Source organism: Terrapene carolina, unplaced genomic scaffold (genome assembly GCF_002925995.2).
Source record: "Terrapene carolina triunguis isolate 2854851 unplaced genomic scaffold, T_m_triunguis-2.0 Scaffold67, whole genome shotgun sequence".
In the NCBI taxonomy this organism is placed as follows: domain Eukaryota; kingdom Metazoa; phylum Chordata; order Testudines; family Emydidae; genus Terrapene; species Terrapene triunguis.
Genome location: NW_020664418.1, coordinates 9102208 through 9126762, shown reverse-complemented (window position 1 = coordinate 9126762; position 24555 = coordinate 9102208). Strand labels below are relative to the sequence as shown.

At 48.0% G+C, this 24555-nt stretch overlaps 1 protein-coding gene across 4 annotated transcripts in view; it reads right to left on the bottom strand.

Moving 5' to 3' along the window:
* Positions 1-15335, bottom strand: part of PKM (pyruvate kinase M1/2) — a 48699-nt gene extending 33364 nt beyond the window's left edge. For 2 of the 4 annotated variants that reach the window (XM_024213758.3, XM_024213755.3), the window contains exon 1: positions 6835-6938. The gene's annotated coding sequence lies outside the window, so the exon portion shown is untranslated. Of the gene's footprint in view, positions 1-6834; positions 6952-15312 lie in introns of those variants that run through there. The other 2 variants (XM_024213757.3, XM_024213756.3) reach the window with 2 other exon arrangements.
* Between the last annotated feature and the right edge of the window lie 9220 nt (positions 15336-24555).

The following is a 24555-nucleotide window of genomic DNA, read 5'->3' as shown; positions in this document are numbered from 1 at the left end:
GAAGGAACAAAGGATGAGGGAAATCAAACCCCAATAACTGCACATGAGAAAATGGGAGACAGCAGTTATTGATTTTATAAAGGGGATCCATCACCTGTATTTGGGCACAATAACATTCTAGAAGACAGCAGTCAACACACTCCTCTCTGAAGCCCACAATTAAGGAAGTTCAAGAAGGCCAGAAAGAAAGTACAATAGGAAGAAGCATCTTATTTGAAGTTAGCCAAGTGCATGCCAACCCATACTGTGGCTTGCCATTTACACACACACACACACACTATACCTGCCCATGCAGTATACACCTAATTGGTTAATCTCCTGCCTAAATGTTCATTGTCTCGTCTCATAATACAACTGTTGAGAAAGTAGTAAAAGGAAGTTGAATTATCTAAAAGTTTGCACTTGGTTAATCTTACCTAATTTTTAACTCTCAAGTGTTTTCCCACAGTATAAATACAAGCATGCAGGCACAGAAGGACGTTACTTAGCTGCCTCCACACTCAAAGGAGAGTTGTGGGTTTTTTTAAAAGTATATTCTTAGGCCTATAAGAGCCAGAAAACAGACTGCATGCAGGTAACATGACAGGTCATGCAGTGGATTCTAGTTTTGCTGCTTCTGAAGATTCAGGTTTAAGTCAGCTTGAACCATGAGTGAAGCAAGTCTGATGGGTCTTCTACTAGTCCTGAGTACAAATTTATTCATATAAAAAAAGCCAGTCAGTCATGCTGAGTTGTTCTTGTACAGCCTTTACAACTCAAGACTGGTACAGGAAGAGTAAGGAAAGGAAGGCAGGAGTGAGATGAGTTAGTGGTGTGTTTAGGAATCCAATCCCTCAGGAGCAGGGAGTTTACTACCCATATTTAGAGAGCCAGAAGCTATGAATCAAGTTTAGATTGAAAGGGGCTCCTAGATTTTAAGCAATTTTACCTCCATCCCAAAGCAAGTTAGAATTCTTTCACAACACAAACCTAGTTCTGGCATGTATATGTTTAAGAAGGGTCTGCCAACTCCTTTTCTGATCAGCAGAAAATACTGTTTCACTGTCCTATAGCTTTTGCAGAGGATAGCTCTGTACTATTATATAACTATGTAAGATGGCCACCAAAATGGAACAATCTTTTCTGTGATACTGGTAAACCTGGTGCCAGCTCTTGCTGAGGCTGAAGGCATCAGCTGAGCACTGAAACTCATACTTGGAAATCAGACCAGCTCACCTGTATGTTAATATTGTTCAAGACAGGTGTTAGACTTATAAAGATATGTTTAGACTCTATAAACTGCTGCATGCATTAATCTTATTTGTAAGGTCTGTATCTCATGCTACAAAGTAGTACACCTCTACCTCGATAGAACGCTGTCCTCGGGAGCCAAAAAAAAAAATCTTACTGTGTTATAGGTGAAACCGCGTTATATCGAACTTGCTTTGATCCACCAGAGTGCACGCACCCCCCCCCCCAAGGCATTGCTTTACCGCATTATATCCGAATTGTGTTATATCGGGTTGCGTTATATTGGGGTAAAGGTATGTAAATTGTAAAAATGCTGGCTGTGAACTTGTTAACCCAAGGAGGAAGAGTGGTTCCTCTGCCCATCAAGAAGGACTATCAAGACTAAATGGGCCATTGTAGGACAAAAGCTTTGTTGATTGCCCCATCCCCCCATGAAGGAGTTGAGTGCAGGAGCCCTAGATCAGGCTGAACTCTGGGGGAAGGGCATATAAAGATGTTCACAAAAAGAAATGGTTCTCTTTGCTGTTTGGACTCTCAAAGGACTGGAGCTAGGAAACAAAGATTCCCCAGAGTCAGCCTGAGTTAGCCTTAACAGACATTCAGTGGACAGATATAACTACATCCGTCACCTTTAGGAACCTAAGACTAATTCATTTGTGCTTATATGTTGCCTGCTTTAACCTGTAAAAAAGTATGTCTACGCTTTGCTTTGCCTTCAGCATAATAGTGAGATGTTAAAAATGCTTTTATATTTAGAAGGGGCGGGGGAGGGCAACACTAAGGTTTGCTGTGTGAAAGGGGTCACCAATACCAAAAAAAAAAAAAAAAAAAAAGGGTTTGAGAACCACTGATCTACACCCTTGAGTGACGTAAGTTATCCTGAACTGAGTGCTGGTGTAGACAGCACTATGTCTACAGGAGAGCGGGAGAGCTTCTCCTGTCAACATGTCCGGCCTCTGCAAGAGGTGGTAGCTTTAAGCTGACAGACGATTGGCTTAGAGCTTCTCTACCGCAAGCGCTACAGTTGCGCCACTATAAGTGCTGTAGTGTAGACATAACCTAATTTCTTTTTCTTTGTTAATAAATCCTTAGTTAATAATAGGATTGTCTTTGGTGTGAGATCTAAGGTACAAATTGTTCTGAGGGTAAGTGACTGGGAGCAACCTGAATATTTTGTGATCTTAACTGTAAGTGACCATTTATCCAGCTTGCGTGGGTGGCAAGATAGACTGGAGTGCCCATGGGGATTGTCTGACTATAGTAAGATTGTTAAATGTGAATGCCTGGATCACTGTGTTATTGGGTTGGCGATATCCAATTATAGAACATACCACCAGTTTGGGGTGTCTGTCCTACTTTTTGACATTCTGCCCTGAGGCTGGCAGTCAATCATGAACCACTCCAGACAGCATGACAGATACTACAGATTATTCAGGACCACCTAGCAATTTCTGCTTCACCCAATTGATTCAGAACACCTTTCTCAGCTACCATCAAATTGCAGATTCTAAACCTGTATCTTCAGAGACAGACATTCAGCCAGCAGCTTTGGGATGCTAATGTTTCTCTGATTTTCAAAGCACAAATTAACTGGATTGGAAAGGATAGGTGGGAAGGCCACACTGGTGCTGTGTTTGAGAGACATCAGTACTTTTCCTGGATGAGAATGGATTAGCTTTCAGAGTAACATGATCTAGTTCAGTCTGCACCCCCCTGAAGAATTGAGCTCACTATAAGTTTGAGTAATGGGTCAGATTGATGCTGATAAAATCATATAACCCCTCCAAAAGTAATTAGCAGTCCTGGTACAGGCATAACATGCTAGCATCGCTTATCTGTATTGCATGTGCTACCACAGCAACTACAATTAAGCAGAATTTCAGAAAAATCCAAGAGTCCTCCCCCTTATGCTATCAGCAAATAAGGCCAGTGATGTCTTTCGAAGGAATAGAAGCAGATTCATTGGTAGAGTGAAGATTTGAGCCCTAGCTAGATTTATAGATGCAGTCAGAACAGCACACAACTAAAATCCCTCCTAGATTTCTGCGCACATCATTCCGTAGTGGCTGTTAGCCGCTACTGCTGTTCTATTTTTTCCTACGTGCTATCCATCACAACACACTGCAGCTAAGCTCTGCTGCTTTTCCAGAGGAGGTGGGACTATATAGCCTCTCCTAGGAATAGGAACAGGCTGCTGTCCAAAGCCAGAGGACAGGAAAGAGGCACACCCATGTGATTTATCCTGACCACACATCTACAGCTTTAGCAAAATGGATTCAGCTTTGGATTTTATGTAATCAAGAGTGGCCTCTTTCCTACCCTGCTGGCAGCAGCAGGTCTTATTTATATACTAAATAGGTGATCCAAATTCTAAGCGTTTTACCCAGGAGTGGAGGCACACAGATATAGACTAACTGCATTCTTAGATGTTAGATTGCCTCAATGCTGCACTCAATGCAATATCAAACTGACTGCCTTATTTACCACGAGCTTTTAACCAGAATTTGTAGATTTCATCTCTAGAAAATTCAGAAGGATCTTTTTAGACATAAAACAGCCTTAAGTATCTTATGATTTCACAGTATGTTTACTTTCCTGCTGGAAGAACTTGAGTTTGTTGCAATTATCTAGCCACAACAGAAGAGTGGGAGTGAGAACTAGTTATGACTGTTAGTCTCAAAATGCATTATGCCACACCCCCAAATCTGTTCTCAAACCATGTTTGAACCTTTCTATATCTTTTCAATTCTCTAGTGAAGGATTATCTTGACACTATTTTGGGGGAAGGGTTAGAGGTACAGGAAGAAAGGCGGAGAGTGGCCAGGTCTGTTTATAAATGCTCTTGATTTCAAGAGGCTAACTGCACTTCAGTTTCCCTTGATGTATGGCTGTAGATAACCAGATTCAAGTCTAAGATTCTTGACGCTGGATGAAGTTATAATTGTTCTGCTAGGTTTCAGTGATTGTGCAAACATTAGAGGGTTGTACAGCATTTTGAATGTTAAGTAATACAAACATAAGCAGCGTTTTCTGTTACGCGGTGCTCTATCCCAAAGTAGCTGGGATGCCAGAGCCATGACCACTTAAAAAGTCTACTCTACTTTTATTAATCTGAGATGACAGCAATGAAGTTTTCAATGCTTTGTAACAAGAGTGCCATTCATGCAAATCTGACTCTAAAAAGAGCAGTTCAAACAGGTTTCAAAGATTTTTTTTTAATACAGTCTTTAGTGAAGTACAGATGACTATCAAAAAATAAATTGGACATGTTTACACAGACATAATATAGGAAAAATACAGGAGACATTCAAGAGGGGCCTTTGCTTGCCTGTGCAATGAACAGATGACTAAGTCACTAACAAGTTTATTGAGCCATATACTAATCTAAGTTAGCATCATTTAGGATATTGCCAGCTCTCTTGGTGTGGGAGATGGCAAATACTCCCTTTTCCATTTGATTCAACTCTTACTCCCACAGTCTGATTGACCCCCTGCACCCCAGGAAACACTAAACTGAAATACCTTGCAACTCTGAACCCAAGCTTCTTTCTGCAAATTCTACAACATGTAGCTGCAGCCAGAAATAAGTGCAATTTGCTTAATCACTTCCTCCTTTTAGTAGCTCAGAGTTACTTCAGTGCCATATCAACCCAGTTTGATTACTCATCATCTCCCCTTAAATGCAAGGGTAATTAAGAAGTGTGGTTATTGCTAGCTATCTTCAGTTAAAAGTATACACATTTCTATCTGAAGACATAGCTCTAATGGTAGTATATGAAAACCCACATATCTGAACCAAACCAAGAATTGTTTTCCAGAGGTGTTTGGTATTAATCTGAAACAAAGCAGGAAGTACAGAATAAGGAAGAACATAGTACAGTATTCTAGCTAATTCTACCTTAGAGGCATAATACACTACAAAGATCATCATCCATCAATAGGGTAATAGTTTCAAAATTTACCAACACTGGAATCCTGTTTAAAGAATACCATTATCTGGAGTGTATTTAATTCCCTCTTTTGAGGGATACTTGCATGCTCAGTTTATTTTTACACATCACCCACCCAAAAAAACCCAGATATTAAGATGAAAAGTGGAGGTTCAATCCAAGGCAACAATTTAGGAACTGTTATTTGACCAGGGGTACAACAACTCTTCCACATTTCTTTTCCTGCAGTGTGCATCAGCTGTAATACTGCAGCACTGTGCTGTAGCACATTAGACCACCACCTCTGAAGCTGCAGTGTCACAGTCAGCCACAAGGGGTTGTGACAGCAGTGCTACCTGCACTTCTACCCCCTTCACACCACTGAACAATCCCAGCAGACACCAGAGTCTCCCTGCATGGTGCTGCAGCAACCTGACCCATCAAGTTTGCCCACAAAGTAGTTTCTTATCAGTTAGTTTGGGCCAATAGACCCACTGGGGTAGGGAGGTTTAATCTTTGCCATTTTTACAATAGTATGCATAAGAGATATGCTAGGGGGAGGACCGGTTTTGTTTCACACATACAGTCTCAGGATACCATCATGGGGCATTTGTGTTTCAGTCCTGCCTGTGCAAGGGAAAGTTGGGATAAAATCTCTTTATAGAGATCCTCCCTTGCAACCACACAAAATGGCATCAGTTCCAAAATGCAGATCATTACAGGACTGCAGTATCTGAAAGAGCCCTTTCTATTGGCAATCAGATCACATTTGACCAGGCTTGGTATGCAATACAACATGATCCCACCCTGTCTCACAAGACTAACCAATGCTACAAGATCCATTCAAAGGCTGACCTAAGGAGAGCTAACCCAGTTTAACAGGTCACTGTAGGATGAGGACATCTCAAACACAGGATGAAGGGACAGAGGAAGAACAAGGTTTAAACTTTGAGTTAAAACCTTTTGAAAGGTTCTCAATTGCCTCACTTTCGATCAAATGTTAGTCTGCCCTTTCCTCCTCTACTGAATGTCACCCTGGTGTGGATTCCCCTGCAACACTGAAACAGTGAAGGTTAAAAAGACTGAGTTTCACCAGAGTCTTTAAGAGTAAAATTGCATTTTTCTATAGGTCATATTTTATAGAATTAGTAAAAGCAAGAAACTGAAAACGGAAGTTCTGCTTGTCCCGCCTCAGGACGCAGCTCATTGTTATGTTAGTGTGGTGCATCAGATGGTCTCATCTGGCTCTAGGAGCCCCCAGTCTGTAACAGGCTGGCGCTCCGGGACTGCAGCCCCCCGTCTGTAACAACAGGCTGGCGCTACGGGGCTGCAGCGGGCACTGTGGAGCTCCAGCAGCACCCCACGTGATCCCGAGGGGCAGCTGGAGCTCGGATCACGCAGTGCCCCCGCGTGTCATAGACGGACAGACTCGCTCTGTGTGAGGCAGCGATGGCTGCGCGCTTCGCGGAGGAGGGGCGAGCTTCGGCACCCCCACCCCTGAGCATCCCCGCCCCACCAAGAGCGCGGGCCCCTTCGGTAGAGGGGCCGCGCCGCCCAGCAGCCGCACCTCGCCTCGGGACAGGGCCGGCTGGCAGCGCGGGGGGACGGAGGCTCCCTGGGAAGGACCCGCTCCGGGAGGTGGCGGCACCGCGCTGACCTCCCTCCCCCCCCGTACCTGCTGCGCCTCACCACGTCCGTTCTCCCCGAAAGCTTCAGCCTCTCTGCAACCCCGCCCCGCCGCTCCTCAAGGTGAATTCGGCGGCCCTACGGATCCCTCCGCCGCTCGCGCGGGAAGGCGGGGCGGACGGATTATTTTAACCAGCGGAGGCACAAGCTGCGGTGGGAAATGCGGTGTGCCACCACGTGGATAATCGGCCAATGGGGAGGCGCCCAAGGCGCTCGGCCGCGGCCTGCGAATGACAGGGGCAGCGGTGGCTGCAATTAAAGGGGCCGCATTCCTTACCTCCCCCCATGCAGCAATACCATCTCTTAAAGGGGCCGCATCTCTTAAAACCCCCATGCAGCAGGAGCTCTGAAGAGGACTGCAGCCCTCATTCCCCTCATGCTGTAACATCTGTTAAAGGTATCAGAGCGGTAGCCGTGTTAGTCTGAGTCTGTAAAAAGCAACAGAGGGTCCTGTGGCACCTTTAAGACTAACAGAAGTATTGGGAGCATAAGCTTTCCTGGGTAAGAACCTCACTTCTTCAGATGCAAGTAATGGAAATCTGTTAAAGGGATCCACGCCCCTTAGCTCCACGTGCAGCAGCAGTATCTCTTAAATGGGCCACAACCTCATTCCCTTTCCCTTTTTCTTCCCCTGCAGCAGCAGCAGCATCTCTTATCACGGGGTGTGCCAGCCAAGAGAGAGCTCTATGTAGGACCCTGTATTCCGCCACGGCCTGGGTTCCCCACAGAGGGCTCCCCGTAGTGTCGGTGCTATGCCTCATTGCCCATGCTGCAGTGCGTCTAACGGGACAGCACCCCATTGCCCATCCCCCATGTGCCTGCTCAGAGGCCAGGCTGCCCTGCATCCCAGCTGGAAGCCTCTCCTGAATACCCACTGCCCCTCCCTCTGTCTTTCAGGGCCCTGGAAACCATTTACAAAGATCTTTCTGTTCCCCATTGTTGCTTTTCCCCAGTTGCGAATTTTTCCTTCCCCTTTTTTAATGAGCACTCCCAGAGAGCTTATTGTTAGCGCTAAATTACCATTGAGATCCCAGCTGGGAAGCTGCAGCTAAAGAATGGATCCAGTGACAAAGGGAGGAGGGAGCAAGCTGAAACCCAAGCATGCCCCCATGCCTGGCCAGATTCCCTCCCCGTAGGTGATTACAGCAGGCTCCAAAAGTCAGAAACCTGAGCCAAGAGCTGCCTTTGAGGGTTCCCCAGAGACTAAAGAGTGGGGAATTGGGCTCTGGGTTGCTGAGACTACCAGGGGCAGCCCCCAATTTCCCTTTGTCCTAGGAGCTTGGGGTCCTGCCAGGTGTGAGGTTAGCTCTGATAATGGCTGGTATCATCAGCAAGAATGTGTGTGTCTCTGACCAGCAGACTCAGAGGATGAGTTTGCAGTGATGGAGCACCCAGCAGCAGCAGCTTGTGACTCATCTGTTCTGGTTTTAAGGTCATATTGTCTTTTCCCTGAGCTGGAAATAATTCACGAACCACTCTGAGTAATGTAGCACACCCACTTGCTACAGCAGACAGCTCCTATTCATCATATCACTACATATTCATTGGGCTGGGATCTCTGAATATCACAGTAAGGCCTGGTCTACACTACGGGATTAATTCGGATTTAGCAGCGTTAATTCGAATTAACCCTTCACCCGTCCACACAACAGAGCCATTTAGTTCGAATTAAAGGGCGCTTTAAATCGATTTCTGTACTCCACCTCGACGAGCGGAGTAGCGCCAAAATCGATTTTGTTAATTCGAATTAGGGTTAGTGTGGCCGCACACCACCGAATTAATGTGGTTAAAATTAATGGGGTAGTGTGGCCGCACACCACCGAATTAATGTGGTTAAAAACCGAATTAATGTGCTTAGTGTGGCCGCGCACAATCGAATTTATACAACCTGTTTCCCAAATTCGAATTATCTAAATTCGGATTAATCCCGTAGTGTAGACATACCCTAAGACATTATGAGAGCAAGAAGAGATGGGTTATTTTTTCTCAAAGTATAAACCCATATGCCCAGTTAAGAGCTGACATGAGTCACCCCCCAACTCGGGTTCTAGACCACAAAGCACCTGGGGCAGCATAGGTTCCTCACTAGAGAAATGCTGGGTGACCTTGGGTAAATTCCTTCCTCTGTTTCCCCATCTGAAAAATGTGGATAATGGTACCAATACATAAAAAGTGCTCTAGGTATTATTATTTTTTAAAGCACCAATTTTACCTAGCTATCATATAGCACTTTACATCAGTAGATCTCAAAGTGCTTCACAAAGAGGGGGCAATACCATTATCTCCATTTTACAGATGGGGAAATTGAGGCATGGAGCAGTTAAGTGACATGCCCAAGATCACCGAGCGGGCCATTGGCAGAATCAGGAATAGTTACCAGATCTCCTCAGTCCTAGACCAGTGATTTAACTGCCTCCTAGTTCCTGCTTTCTTGGGGTTATTCAGTTGTGTTCATAAACTGAGGACTTCCGTTGATATTTTCAAAAATAGGAGTCTAATGTTAGCTAAATAAATGCTCTGATTTTCAAAAATGCTGAGCAGCTATTGACTTCAATGGTAGCTGCTAGGCACTCAGCACTTTTTAAAATCAGGCCACTTATGTAGGAACCTGAACATGGATTTAGAAATGTTAGGCTCCTATTTTTGAAAACCTTGACCTAAACCTTTTACTGTGAGCCCCTGTGAACCCTGTGTCCTAAGCCATAAATCTTTGTTGGTCAGAAATAATCAAGCCCTAGGAGACTAGGAGCCCTGAACCTCACTCCATGTCGAACAGAAAGCTTACGTCTCAGTCTGTTGGTGCATAAAGGGACACAGCAAAAGTGTAGAAACTGATGAATGGTACACAAAAGTTTGAATCGGGTGCTTCTAATTCCTCTTCCTCATAACACAAGAAGAAAGGGCTCTCTAATGAAATACTAACATATTTAAAACAGATAGAAAGGAATAGTTTTTCATATAATAGATAATTAGCCAGTGGAACTCACTGCTACAGGATTTCAGGGAAGCCAAGAACTTGGTAGCAATCAAAAACCTTGATTTATTTGTTTCATATGATTTTGTTATGTAGAAATGTATATGATTATGTTAATATTCTTTCCTTCCCCCAACAGCTGGGTGTGGTTTGTGAGAGTCTGGGAGACTGAAAAGTGAAACAAAATGTTTCTTTATTGGGATGGTGGGGAGTCAGGTTCTGGCCAGATCCTTAAGACTCTGTGGCCTTGCCCCTTTCATTCCGGTATCCCTGAGCCTACAATGTTGACAACATCTGCAGTTACATTAGATAGCATAAAAATGGATAAGAGATATTAACCCTTGTGATATAGAGCATGAGCCAACCACCAGGAAGGGAGATCAGGAAGGTGCTTGCCCTATGGGGAGTTTACTCCATCATTGTTTGATGTGCAGGGATTAAAGTACACGGGTGCAGGGTCCCTCTTCCTCTGCTAAAAGCCAATGAGGGGCCCTCTTATGGTTATCTCTCTTTCCTTGACTTGGGGGAGCCTTTCCCCGAGGGCTCGCCCTCCTGCCATCTCTTCCCTGGCTGGCAAAGTGAGGACTCTCCAGGCAGAGGAATGTGAAGTGGGATCCGCAGGAGAAGCCTGGCCTGGCTGGGGAGTTTGTGGGTCTCCCAGCTTTCCTGCAGCAGGTGGAGCAGCAGCAGTACTTGTCAGGAAAAGAAGAGATGCTCTGACTGGAAGTCCCCACCTGTCTCCGCTCCACAAGAGGAGAATTATCCATCCCCATGGCTGGAGAGGGGAAAGCACTGGAGGGCAGAGTAAGAGAGAGACAGGAGGGGAAGATTTAGAAAGTAGCCCATGCTAGCATCTTATCACTGATTAGACCCATCCTCAGCCTTCCTTCTGGTCCCAGCTCTTTACCAACAGACAGGGCCCACAGGGTGTTTTACACAGATGGCAGGGTTTATCTCTGCCGCCAGATATTGACACAAACTAAGCCTGTACCTGCTTTAATCTTAAAGATAACAGCACCATCCCCTGGCTGTGTGGGCACGCTCCTGTCACCGAGAGCTCACAGCCAACCAACGGGCCCAGCTGCCTCAATCAGAATACTTCCCCTGTTACTGCAATATTTTAAGCATTTTTACAAGAACAGTCCTTTTCAGCTAAGCTAAAGGGAGGACTAAGGGCTCATCAAACTCACTCTCTAAACCAAAACTTTAACATTAACCTCAGTAAAGTGAGGGCAGAATAACTTCCTGAATTCATGGAATTTGTGATAGTCAGATGTGCTGATCTGTTGATGCAAGAATATGGTAGATTGCAGTTAATGTTTTGTGCTGTAGTGTGTGTTTGGTGAAGGTGGGGAACTCATTGCTTTTCAGTATGTTGGAGAGGGAAGGGAAAGTCTTCTGGAATGGTGGATCGCATTATCAGTAGCATTGCCCGAGATGGGAGGGTGGTAAGGAATGCAGGAGACTGTTGTGTTTTGCATGGGTAGGTGAGTCTCGATGCAGTTAATCACATTTCATTTCTATAGCCCCAGTAGTGTGGTCGGCACTTTCCAGACAGGTACTAACAGAAGCCAAGTCCCTGCCCATAAGATTGCACATGTCCATAGCCTTTCACAGCCCTTATATGTCATTGTGATAGGCTCTATATGAAAAGCTGAGACAAAGTGAAGTAGTGTCCAGTGACCTTCCTGGTTACAAGAAAACAAATGGTTTCTTACACACAGTTTCAGATAGCTCACAGTATGAACAGTGAGCAAGTGGCAGACCAACTCCATCAACCATCTGAAAGGACAGATGAGTCATCTTTTGTCATCAACTGTTGACCCATCTACCCCTGCTTCTTTCTCACAGGTTGCTGTGCTGTACTGATGGCCTGTGACAGTTGAACCGTCAGAGAAGATGGCTAGAGTCCAAGCCTGACTGATTGCAGCATAGAGAATGTGACATTTGATGGGGCTGGTGTTTGGGAGGCGCAGCACTCCAGCCAGTGCAGTGCTCCCAGGTCGGATACAGCCTGGTGACACCCATTGGCAGCACAGTGCAACCTTTTATGACCTGAGGATTTTTTAATTGCTTTGGCAAGAAGGTTTCTCCGACCAGGGCCAGGTTGTCTGTTCCCTCAGTGGCAGAACTGTGACTGGTGGGGGAAAGGGCTGTGTCATCTCTGCTTGGTCAGGGTCACTCACTGTGGAAGCTTTGGGTTAGGATTTGTAGTTTGGGGCCATGCCCTTGTTGGATGGTAAAATTAAATGGGGAGGCGTTAGTCCCATTACTGAAGGAGACTTCCAGCCTTGCCTTTGGGAGGGCAGGTGCTGAAGCAAGAGGTAGGCCATGGCTTAAAACAATTGCTGGGTCCAGGAGGAACCACAGACTTATGGGGTGGCCTTGAAGTCACATAATCTTTCAGTGCCTGGGGGATAATAGTATTAACCTACCTGACAGGGGGGTTGTGAATTTAAATGCATTAAAGATTGTGAGGCACTTGATAACAGGGGCCAGATAAGACAAAACATGCCCCAAAGAAAAGACATAGGACAACAGTTCAGTCTTTCAGTCCATCATCAACAGTCTGCATACCTGCGGTACTTGCCTTAGACTGAAAGCCTGTTGGGCAGGGAGCTTGTCTCCAGGGTCGGCTCTGGACCGCGGGGAGGGGGGGCGGCTGGCCGGAGCCCCGGCGGGGGCTCCGCTCTCCCCCCGGCGGCCGGGGGGAGGGCGCCAGAGGGGAGGGCGGCCGGAGCCCTGGGAGGAGGGCGGCGAGCCCCAGCGGGGGCTCGGCTCTCCCCCCGGCGGCCAGAGCGCCGGGGGCAGGGCGGCGAGAGGGCGGCGAGCCCTGGCTGGGGCTCGGCTCTCCCCCCGGCGGCCAGAGCGCCGCGCCGCCCCCCTCCAGGTGCCGCCCCAAGCACCAGCTTGGGTGCCTGGTGCCTGGAGCCGGCCCTGCTTGTCTCCTCTCTATAAAGCAGAAGGTACATTTCCAGCCTCGGTGTGCTGTATAATAGAGATATACCATTCTTGCATAGATTTTGTTAGGAGCCTCCATAAATAAATACGACAATGATGATACCAAACCGTGCAACAATCTACGGTTTCTGAAAAATGATACCAGCACAACCACTGAGAGCACGAACGTTGTCCTAATAAAATACGCCAGTGGGCAAACTGATGCTCATCACATACACCATGTGAGAGGCCTGTTGTCTGCGAATGTGCAGAAAGCATCTCAATGCCTAGTTCAGGTGGTGCCTAGGCCTTGTGCTGACCTTCTACACAGGGACGAATTTCACCCGCTGAGGATTCAGAAGGGCCTCTATTGGAACAGGATATTCTGAATGGAAAAAGCTGTTTGCAGCCATGGGGAAATTAGTCGCAGAAGGAAAGTTTAGAGCCTCCTTCCGCCAGAGGAAGGGAAATGTTACTGAATGAGTCAGCTCTGCAGACTATGGTGTAACACCACACCCCGGGGTGGGGCAGCAGCTGCAGGGTTGGAGCTGCCTGAAAGAAAAGGGCCAGCTCTGTTAGCCAAGCCTGGGGTGAGCTTATCAACATCTGTATGTGGGCCAGCAGCCCCCGAGGGGACAGAGCACCACATAGAGTGCATGTGCATGGGTTATAGTGGCAAGACATTGCAAAGGAACTGGGCCTGTTTACCTCCCCATTTCTGATGTCAAAATAGGTGTGGAGTCACCTATTGTCTGCTCCTGAGGACGTTCCCACCCTGGTTAACAGGGAAAGAGGCACTCCTCTCCCTCTGACTAGAGGAAGGACACCATCAGTTGCTCTGGGTGAGGGGTTTTGCAGCATAGCAAGCAGGGGTGGATTTAAGGATTAGGGCCCAGCAGGTAAATGAAGTGGGGGGCTCGATGGCAGGGGAGCTACCTGGAAGGATTGCTTGGAAGGGGGAGAACTGGAAATCTGGAGCGGTGGGTTGGAGGCTGGAGGGGAGTAGGATGTAGGTGTTGAGGATGCTGGATGGGGGATGCAAACAGCCCATGGAATCTGACCCCTCTCTTCCCATTACTGATGGGCTTTTTGGCAGGGGATTCTTTATCCAGGATGGAAATAATAATGTTACTCTTCACAGACATTCTGCGGGCTCCATTTTTTACCAGTCTTTCCCCAGCCGTTGAGTCACTGCATGCTATCACCACTGCCTGCTTCCTAGCCAATACCACCCTTTTCTGGGGCAGCCCTGTCCACTTGTAGGCATCCAGAGGATGTTGCAGCTGCTCCCTGGTGTAGTTACTTCTCCTTTGTGGACTTTCTATCAATAAGGTCCTCTGCTGGTTATTTGCACGGGTGGAAGCCAGCACAGACCCTGTGATGGTCCTGGAAAGTGTGTTCATGAGCAGGTGAAATCCAGCCATAGAATTTATATGCATGTCCAGTTTCTATGAGCTGAAGTGCCTCGTCTGAGCAGGAATGCAGCGGCTTCATTAGCCAACATGCTCCAACAAGGGCAGGAATAAACTTGGCTCAGCATAAAAAAATGCAACGGGAGGAAAAGGAAGCAAAAACCCGATCTCATATCCCTCCAGTCAAATGCACAAGGAAATCCTCACCCGAAGGTGGCTATGACCAAGGAGGGAGCACTCACAAAATGTTCCCTAGCACTAAGAAAGACAGTGAGATGAGCCGTGTAGAGAGTTTCCAAAGCACAAGGTTTCTGGATATTTAGGGTCTGATTCTCCAGTGTAGCCTCTTGGATCGAGTGTCAGCTTGGTACTCAGTAGAGCTGGGCTCTAGTCCTGGCTCTGCCATGGGCCTGCTGGGTGACCTTGCGCAAGGCACATCCCCACTTGGTGCCCCAGTTTCCCCATCTGTGAAATGGGGATAATGATGCTGGCCTTCTTTGTAGCGTGCTATGAGATCGACTGATGACACATGCTAGACATGCTCATTGTTTTATATGATCTTCACTAAGGGGTAAAGTCCTCTGCTCAGCGGGGAGTTCGCACAAGGCCTATGCACCTCAAGACCCGCGTAAGCCTGGTTTGGAGGCGTAAGTGGTGCAGAGGCTTCATGCTGATGAATTTCTCCCTAACAAGCACAAAATATCTAAGCCAAGATTTTTGAAAGTGACCAGGGATTTTGGGTGTCTGACTTGACACACTTTATAGGGGCCTGATATTCAGCGGGTGGGAGCTCAGCACTTTCTGAAGATCAGATCCCCTTTAATGTGTCTCCAGTTGGGCCCTCAGATTGAGGCACTGGTCACTTCTGAAAATCTTGGCCAGACCTGGAAACTGTGCCCTAGAATCTGTTACAAATTCCTTTAAAAGTACCAAGGAAGAACTCCCTCCCCACTGGGTGTGTTTGGTTATTGGAAGCAAGATGTACTGATCCTACAGCCATTTTGGCTAGATCCAGCTCTCTTCTGCCCACATAACTCCTGCCTTCTGTCAGCATATTGCAGGTTACTGCACCCAATACCTGTTTCTCAGCAAAGGTTGTCCTGGCGACGCCATTCAGAGATAATGAAAAAGCAATACTTGCCTTGAGCTGAAGTGCAATTCACAGCGTCCAATGCATGTACCCACAGCTGTAGAACTCAGCAATCAAATTGAACCATCACTGCCCACTGAGTGTCATTCAGCTCCATTGTCCCTTCTGCACCACCTGCTTCTTTGTCTCTCTGCACCAAGGCCCCAAGGACCTGTCAGAAATGGTCTGTCTAGCTTGCTGCTAGTCCTGCTACTGACAGCTGCACTGATTCCAGACCCTCGGCTGTCAGTATCTATGGGTTTGCTGTTTCTTTTCTCCCCTCTGGTTGTATTTAATTCACACTTTCCCTCCCAGTCCCTTTCTTGAATTACATTTCATTGGTGGCTGCTGCTGTTTGGAAATCCAATACCCTCACTTGTATTACCTTGCTAGGAAGGGGTTAGGCTCTGAATCCAAAACCAGCACCAGGGGTGGCTTTGCCCTTGGATTGTGCAACAAAGGAGAAGCAAGAGCCCGGAGCTAGGGCAGAGAGGAAGTTGCTGGGAGGAGAGCCAGCTGCTGGCAAAAGGGAATTCTTGTAAACTCTCAGCCTGGAGCTGACAGGACAGCTGAGATCACGTAACTGACACACCATTCAGAGCTCATATCACATGCCAGCAGCAGAGCAGAGCACATGGATAAGTTGGACAACCCGCATGGAGGGCGGAGTGCATGGGCACGGGGCAGAGAGCCTGTGCATGTCTAGCTAGATGTGGCATGGCGGGGGGGAAGAGCTGTTTTGCTGCAGGCTGTGCCGGAAGCATGGGAGGCTGTGCAACCCCTGCTAGAGCCTAGGTCTGTTCCTGGCTTTGCCTGGGTTATTTAAATGCATTGTTCTATTGTTAAGTTTGGGGCTTGTTCCAGGGCTTAACTCCAACCCCCTAGGAGGCAGGGTTGGTGTTTGTGCTGAGGCACATGACTTGGACCTGGGACCCCTTAGTCTAACCCTGGGAGGCCCCACCTGATAACTGTGCCACCCACACCCACTTAGAGTGGCACTCTGATCCCCATTAATGGCGGCTAGGCCATATATAGCAGCTGCTGAGCCAGCTACAGCCTTGGTTAACAGAGGTGGATCTTTTAGCTCGGGCCACAGGGGCTCATGCTGCTCGATCCAGAAGTGCCAGGTTCAGTCCCTGGTGCCAGTGCCCTACCCAGCAGTGTGTGTTACAATTACAAATCAAAACCATTACAGTGGAGGTATTGCCAAAGCACCTACTGCCCTGCTTGGGCCTACCTGGCATTTCCTAGTTATTACTGCTAGAGTCTAGGTGAGACAGTGCAGATGGGGTGCAGGCCTTTTCCCCCCTAGGTCACTGGCCTGAATCTAGCGCAGGCTGGTAGTAACTGAAAGTCGTTCCCATCTGATGGCTGTTTGGGTGAAATGAGTTGGAGGCTTCAGTCCATTGCCCAGTGGACAGGTGACCCCATCAGCAGAGTTGGGCCTCTTCTCAGCATGGACGGAATGGGCTATGGGGATTCAGCTGCGCTTCTCCACCGAGAGGGGCAGTCCGGGACAGCTGGCACTGCTGCTGTCTAGGCTGCACCTGTTTGGCTTTGTAAACAGAGGGCTCTGGTCCGGTCTCCAGGGCTCAGTTGGGTCCCAGTGACCATTCACTTGAAAAGGATAATCAGCAAACCCACCCCAAGCTTTTCCACCTTTACAAACAACAGAAGAACTTGACTGGGTATTTTTGTGTCCACCAGAAGCAGCTGCCTACGCTGAGCTATCTGTGCACTGCAATACTGCAGGCGTATTCCAGGGGAAAGTGTTGTTGGGCAGCCTCTAAGCCGGGCACAAATGGCACAAGCATAATGAGCCCTCTGCACCTGAGAATCTTAGGGACTGCTTGGACAGGTGCCCGCTGCAGGCCATCGGGGGATGCATCCTGAGAGGGGATAGCGATGGTGAGTGACTCTCCAGGGTCTCCTCCACCCAGCTTGGCAGGATCACATGCCAGCCTCATGTGAGGCTCATCGGCTGAGGTCAGCCGTGTGGAAGCGCTCTGGCTGATGGGTTCTGCACTTTCATCAGCTGTTGTCTCTGCAGTGGAACATTCGGTAGGTTCCCAAGACCGTGCGCTTTGTATAACCCCCTCCCACTCCATCCCACAGACAGCATTGACCTCCCCGATCTCGCTGCACGGGGCTTCCTGCAAAATCCCAGCTTTGTTTGTGCACATTTGGAATAATTGTCTGTTTATTAATGCCCCCAGTCTGCAGCTCGCTAGAGCGTTCAGCAGTGCATGCTCCCAGAGAGACTAGATAGCTCGGGGGGCTGGCAAGGGGTTTTGATGTGCTGCGGCTTTAGGTCACGTGTCTGGATCCAGTGCAAGTCGGCAGCAATCTGACATCTGATGATGGCTGTATAGTAGCCTTTGTGAAATGAGTAGGAGATTCTCAATCAACAGAATGAGAGTAGCAGGGAGTGATACAGGACAGGACTGAGATATATTGAGAAAGCTGTGGGGGGACCCAGGACTGGAATAAAAGGGGGCATTGCTGTCCCAGGTTCGATCACATTATGGGGGAGGTGAGGTCTGGAATAGCAGGGTTGCTGGAGGTCAGGGTTGAGGTATATTAACCTAGGATGGAGCCAGCAGAGTCCAGATTTGAACCCATGCACCTCCTAGGCCATATCCTGCCCTCCCCTCCAGAGAAAGAGATTGTTATTGATTTGAATGCAGGGGAGGGGGGCATTGGAGGGAGAGCAGGAAGCTGAGACATTCCAGGAGGAGGAAGCTGAGAAGAAAGGAGAGTGGACACAGAAACAGCAGTGATGGGAAAGGAAACGTCCGCAGGGCAGGAGAATAGCTAAATGGGGTTTGAGATGAGTCTCTTTGTGCCAAGGACACTTATAATTCTAAGGCCAGATTCTCAGCTGGTGTAAATCAGTCAATAAGACTCTGCTGATTTACACCAGCTGAGGGTTTGGTCCCTAGCTCCAGTCTTTGGCATGGAATGATTGTGAGCTGCAGAGAAATCAGCATCAATCTTGTTTCAAACAATTCTCTTTTTATAATGTAACCCTTTGTTGGTGTGAGAGAGGGGCATGAACAGGAGTCAGGTGAGCCAGGGTCTAGTCCTGGCTCTGCCACAGACCCTGAGAAAGTAACTTCCCTGCTTGATGCCTCAGTGTCCCCTCCCACCCCATGTCTGCCTTGAGTGTTCATACTGGAGGCTCCTCAGGGCAGGGCTGTGTCTCGCTTTTTGTGCAGTGTCTAGCACAATGGGCTCCAATTATGGGGGCTGCTGTTATACAAATCAATTACTTAATTGAGTATTGTCCTCGTTTTGTAGCCGAGGAAAATCAAACCCAGCTGCACCTCAGGCGGAGCGTGGCTCTGACTGCATTGCATCTCGACGTGGGGCAGTGAGGTACAAAGGGGAGGAGACGGTGGGACCCCTGCACACAGCACCCCCACAGTGCACCCGGGGACATTGGTGGCTCAGCACAGCAGGATGTGCATCCTTTCACCTGTCCATCCAGGGTGCAAACCCGGCCTCAGGCCCGTAGTGATCAGCAGTCTTTGGTGGCAGGGCCAGGACTGAACAGTCATTGTCAGCCTCCCTGACTCCATCTCTTTTCAGATCCTATTAGAAGGTGTGTTCTCCCTCCCTGGCTTATCCCTCTACATTGCCCCCTCCCTCTGACTTAATCTCTCCATTATGGCCAGGGATGTGGCCTGAGGACACAGGCTGAGGAAGATGCGAGGCAGACTCTGGCTGTGCTGAGCTGAGTCACTGTGAGCTCCTGCGTCTGCCTCTCCTACAAAAGCAGCCCCTCTAGTCAGAGAGGAGGCATGGAGCCCTGCTGCTGCTCTTGATGTCCCTGCTGGGTGGAGGAAGGGCAGATTTCTGCCTCCAGGGCCAAACCGCACCTTGCAGCAGCACTAAATTCATAATGAGACGACAACAAAAGCCTCATTGTATTCCCCATCAGCCTGTGCCAAAGGCTCCTGGGCACACCATGAAACACACTCCCTCCAGTTCCTGCCTAGAGGGGGTGGGGGATGGGGGGCATCTTTAGGGAAAAGCTTTCTCCACAGCCCAGCCCTCCAGCCCAGTGGTTCTCAGCCACAAAAGGGCTAACAAATCTCCCCACAACCCATCCCCCATAATGCTCTGCAGCCGAAAAGGATTGTGGGATAAAACTCAAAAAGGAAGCTTACAAGAAGTGGAAATTTGGACAGATGACTAGGAAGGAGTATAAAAATATTGCTAGAGCATGCAGGGGTGTAATCAGGAAGGCCAAGGCACAATTGGAGTTGCAGCTAGCAAGGGATGTGAAGGGTAACAAGAAGGGTTTCTACAGGTATGTTAGCAACAAGAAGAAGGTCAGGGAAAGTCTGGGACCCTTACTGAATGGGGGAGGCAACATAGTGACAGACGATGTGGAAAAAGCTGAAGTACTCAATACTTTTTTTGCCTCGGTCTTCACAGACAAGGTCAGCTCCCACATTGCTATCCTGGGCAACACAGTATGGGGAGGAGGTGAGCAGCCTTCAGTGGTGAAAGGACATGTTAAAGACTATTTAGAAAAGCTGGACATACACAAGTCCATGGGTCCGGATCTAATGCATCCGAGGGTGCTGAGGGAGTTGGCTGATGTGATTGCAGAGCCATTGGCCATTATCTTTGAAAATTTGTGGCGATTGGGGGAGGTCCCAGATGATTGAAAAAAGGCAAATATAGTGCCCATATTTTAAAAAGGGAAGAAAGAGAACCCGGGGAACTACAGACCAGTCAGCCTCACTTCAGTCCCTGGCAAAATTGTGGAGCAGGTCCTCAAGGAATCCATTTTGAAGCACTTGGAGGAGATGAAGGTGATCAGGAACAGTCAACATGGATTCACCAAGGACAAGTCATGCCTGACCAACCTGATTGCCTTCTATGATGAGATAACTGGCTCTGTGGATATGGGGAAAGCGGTGGATGTGATATATCTTGACTTTAGCAAAGCTTTTGATACGGTTGTGATGGGTTGGATCACAGAAACCCCCTTGGGAGCTGCCAACTCATGTGCCAAGACTACTTCTGCCCCTGTTTTCCCTGCCAGCTCGGGACCCCAGCACCCTGTCTTGTTGAGCCAGACATGCCCGTCTGCTGCAACACAGACCCAGGGTCTGAATTACTTGCCCCAAAGGCTGAATACTTAACTGAAAGCAGCTTACAGAAGTGTTCTTGTCTTTAACACTCAGATGCCCAACACCCAATGGGGTCTAAACCCAAATAAATCTGTTTTACATAAAACTTATACAGAGTAAACTCATAAATTGTTCGCCCTCTATAACACTGATAGAGAGATATACACAGCTGTTTGCCCCCCCCCCAGGTATTAATACATACTCTGGGTTAATTAATAAGTAAAAAGTGATTTTATTAAATGCAGAAAGTAGGATTTAAGTGGTTCCAAGTAGTAACAGACAGAACAATACGTCTGTTAGTCTATAAGGTGCCACAGGACTCTTTGTTGCTTTTTACAGATCCAGACTAACACGGCTACCCCTCTGATACTAGACAGAACAAAGTGAACTACAAAGTAAAATAAAATAGAACACGCAAATCTATGTCTAATACAGTAAGAAACTGAATACAGATAAGATCCTCACCAGTTCCAGAATGCTTCCTTTTACAGACTAATCTCCTTTTAGTCTGGGACCCCTTGCAGTCACTGTCCTTTGTTCCAGTTTCTTTCAGGTATCTTTGGGGGTGGAGAGGCCCTCTCTTTAGCCAGCTGAAGACCCTTGGAGGGGTCTCCCAGAGGCTTAAATAGACTTTCTCTTGTGGGTGGAGACCCCCTCCTCCCTCCCATGCAAAGTCCAGCTCCAAGATGGAGTTTTGGAGTCACGTGGGCAAGTCACATGTCCATGCATGACTCACAGTCTTTACAGGCAGAAGCCATTGCCCACATGGTATCTTGTATGTCTCCAGGAAGACTTCTTATGTGGATTGGAGCATTCCAAGATGCATTGTTCCCCAAGTGCTTCCTGATCGGGTATTTAACCTTGCAAATTCCTTTCTATAGAAGCTGACCAAAAGCCTCAAAAAGCTTACTTAGAAATCAAGCAAATATATAGCCAATATTCTTAACTTCAAGTACAAAAATGATATATGTGTACAAATAGGATGAATAGATATAGTAGATCATAACCTTTACAGAGATATGTTATATGGCACAGGCAGCACAAAACATATTCCAGTTATGTCATATTCCCATAAAGCATTATGGGGTACAGCGTCACAATGGTCTCCCACAGTATTCTTGCCAGCAAGTTAAAGAAGTATGGATTGGATGAATGCACTGTAAGGTGGATAGAAAGCTGGCTAGATTGTCGGGCTCAACAGGTAGTGATCAACGGCTCAATGTCTAGTTGGCAGCCGGTATCAAGCGGAGTGCCCCTGGGGCCAGTCCTGGAGCCGGTTTTGTTCAACACCTTTATTAATGATCTGGATGATGGGATAAATTGCACCCTCAGCATGTTCGCAGATGACACTAAACTGGGGGGAGAGGTAGATATGCTGGAGGGTAGGGATAGGGTCCAGAGTGACCTAGACAAATCGGAGGATTGGGCCAAAAGAAATCTGATGAGGTTCAACAAGGACAAGTGCAGAGTCCTGCACTTAGGAAGGAAGAATCTCATGCACCGCTACAGGCTGGGGACTGACTGGCTAAGCAGCAGTTCTGCAGAGAAAGACCTGGGGATTACAGTGGATGAGAAGCTGGATATGAGTCAGCAGTGTGCCCTTGTTGCCAAGAAGGCCAACGGCATATTGGGCTGTATTAGTCGAAGCATTGTCAGCAGATCAAGGGAAGTGATTATTCCCCTTTATTCGGCACTGGTGAGGCCACACCTGGAGTATTGTGTCCAGTTTTGGTCCCCCCACTACAGAAGGGATGTGGACAAATTGGAGAGAGTCCAGCGGAGGGCAACGAAAATGATTAGGGGGCTGGGGCACATGACTTACGAGGAGAGGCTGAGGGAACTGGGGTTATTTAGTCTGCAGAAGAGAAGAGTGAGGGGGGGATTTGATAGCAGCCTTCAACTACCTGGTGGGGGGTTCCAAAGAGGATGGAGCTAGGCTGTTCTCAGTAGTGACAGATGACAGAACAAGGAGTAATGGTTTCAAGTTGCAGTGGGGGAGGTCTAGGTTGGATATTAGGAAACACTATTTCACTAGGAGGGTGGTGAAGCACTGGAATGGGTTACCTAGGGAGGTGGTGGAATCTCCTTCCTTAGAGGTTTTTAAGGCCCGGCTTGACAAAGCCCTGGCTGGGATGATTTAGTTGGTGTTGGTCCTGCTTTGAGCAGGGGATTGGACTAGGTGACCTCCTGAGATCTCTTCCAACCCTAAGATTCTGTGATTCTATGATACAGGCCATATTTTTGGCCATTTTGTGGGTCAAGGATCAGAGGAAGGTAGGAGGAACCAGTAAGGGGCAGGGGCTATGGAGTGGGCAGGGTTTGTGAGCTGTGGGTGGGGCCAGGGGGGTTGGTACTGTTGGGGTGGGACGTGCCTCTGCCATTTGCTGTGGGGTGAGGTGTGCAGGTGAGTGCTGACAACCACAGACCCACATTGGCTGTAAGGAGGAAGGTACCACTGATCTTCATGATGCTGAGGAAAAGATCTAAAAGCCACCCAACGCCTTGCTCCAGGGCCAGATCCTTCAGAGGAGATGGTGGGAAGAAACCCCGGAGAAGACAATTGTGTAAACTGCCCAAAAGGCAGCTTCTCCCTAACTCTCAGCAGTTTGTGGCTGGCTCATGCGCTGAATTAGGAGCAATCATCTCCTTTGATCCCATGGGGATGTATTAACTGATCTGTCTCTGGATCCTGCTCATCAGACGTACTTCGCTGCCCAGCAGTAGCAGAACACACTCCAGGTGACAGAAAGAGGGCTGGAAGAGGGAGTGTCTGGCTCCATCCCCCACCTGTTATTCTGCTCTTCATATTAATTCTGCTGAAAAGGTTAAAATCCCTTCCATGGCTGGATGTGAAACCCATCGTGATCAAGAGGGTTCAACATTTCCATCTGTGATTGCATTGTGGGAACCAGACGGACGGACTCAGGCATCCATCTGTCCTGCACAGCGTGTTCTGGGTTTAGTATCATCCTTCGCTCACATCAGAAATGCTGAATTAGAGTGTGGGGTTGGAACGGAGACCTGCCTCCAGAAAACGAAGGATTGCTGCCTCATCTGCAGCTCCTGCTTTGCTTCAGGGCCTCCTCCATATGGAGTCCCTTTGGGCACTGGGTTTTAGGTACTTCATTGTGCGGGAAAGGTACGAGACTAGCATGGCCAAAGACTCTATCCTCAGAACAGCACGGTGGGGGAGGGGACAAAATCAGCTCTTCCCACACTGCTCTGCCTAGGAGCACTTAGATTGTAAGCTCCCTGGAGCAGAGACTGGCTGTTCAGTGTTTGTACAGCGCCTAGCACAAAGGAGCGCTGGTCCTGCCTTGAGTGCAGGGTTCTGGATTAGATGACCTCTCGAGGTCCCTTCCAGTCCTGTGATTCTATGACTGGAGCTCCCAATGCTACAATAATAAAAATAAATAATAATATTATGAGCTGGATGAAACATTATTATGGCTTGAGTTAAAACCCCATGGAGACTGGTAGGTGTGAACTCGCTCTTTAATGAACACAACCGTAAGCATAAGCCCCACCTAAGACCAAAGGTGTGTGTGAACCCACCCAGGAGCTTTTGGCTGAATATTGTTTTGTATGTGTGAGTGTGAAGAGAGGTCTCACAGAAACTGAGGGTATGTCTACACTACGAAATTAGGTCGAATTTATAGAAGCCGGTTTTATAGATATTGGTTTTATACAGTCGATTGTTTGTGTCCCCACATAAAATGCTCTAAGTGCATAAAGCCGGCGGACCGCGTCCACAGTACCGAGGCTAGCGTCGACTTCCAGAGCGTTGCACTGTGGGTCCCACAGTTCCCGCAGTCTCTGCCGCCCATTGGAATTCTGGGTTGAGATGCCAATGCCTGATGATGCAAAACAGTGTCGCAGGGGGTTCTGGGTACATGCCGTCAGGCCCCTCCCCCTCCGTCAGAGCAACGGCAGACAATCGATTCGCACCTTTTTACCTGGGTTACCTGTGCAGACAACATACCACGGCAAGCATGGAGCCCGCTCAGCTCAGCTCACCGTCACCATATGTCATCTGGGTGCCGGCAGACGTGGTACTGCATTGCTACACAGCAGCAGCTAATTGCCTTTTGGCAATTGTCAAAGTTAG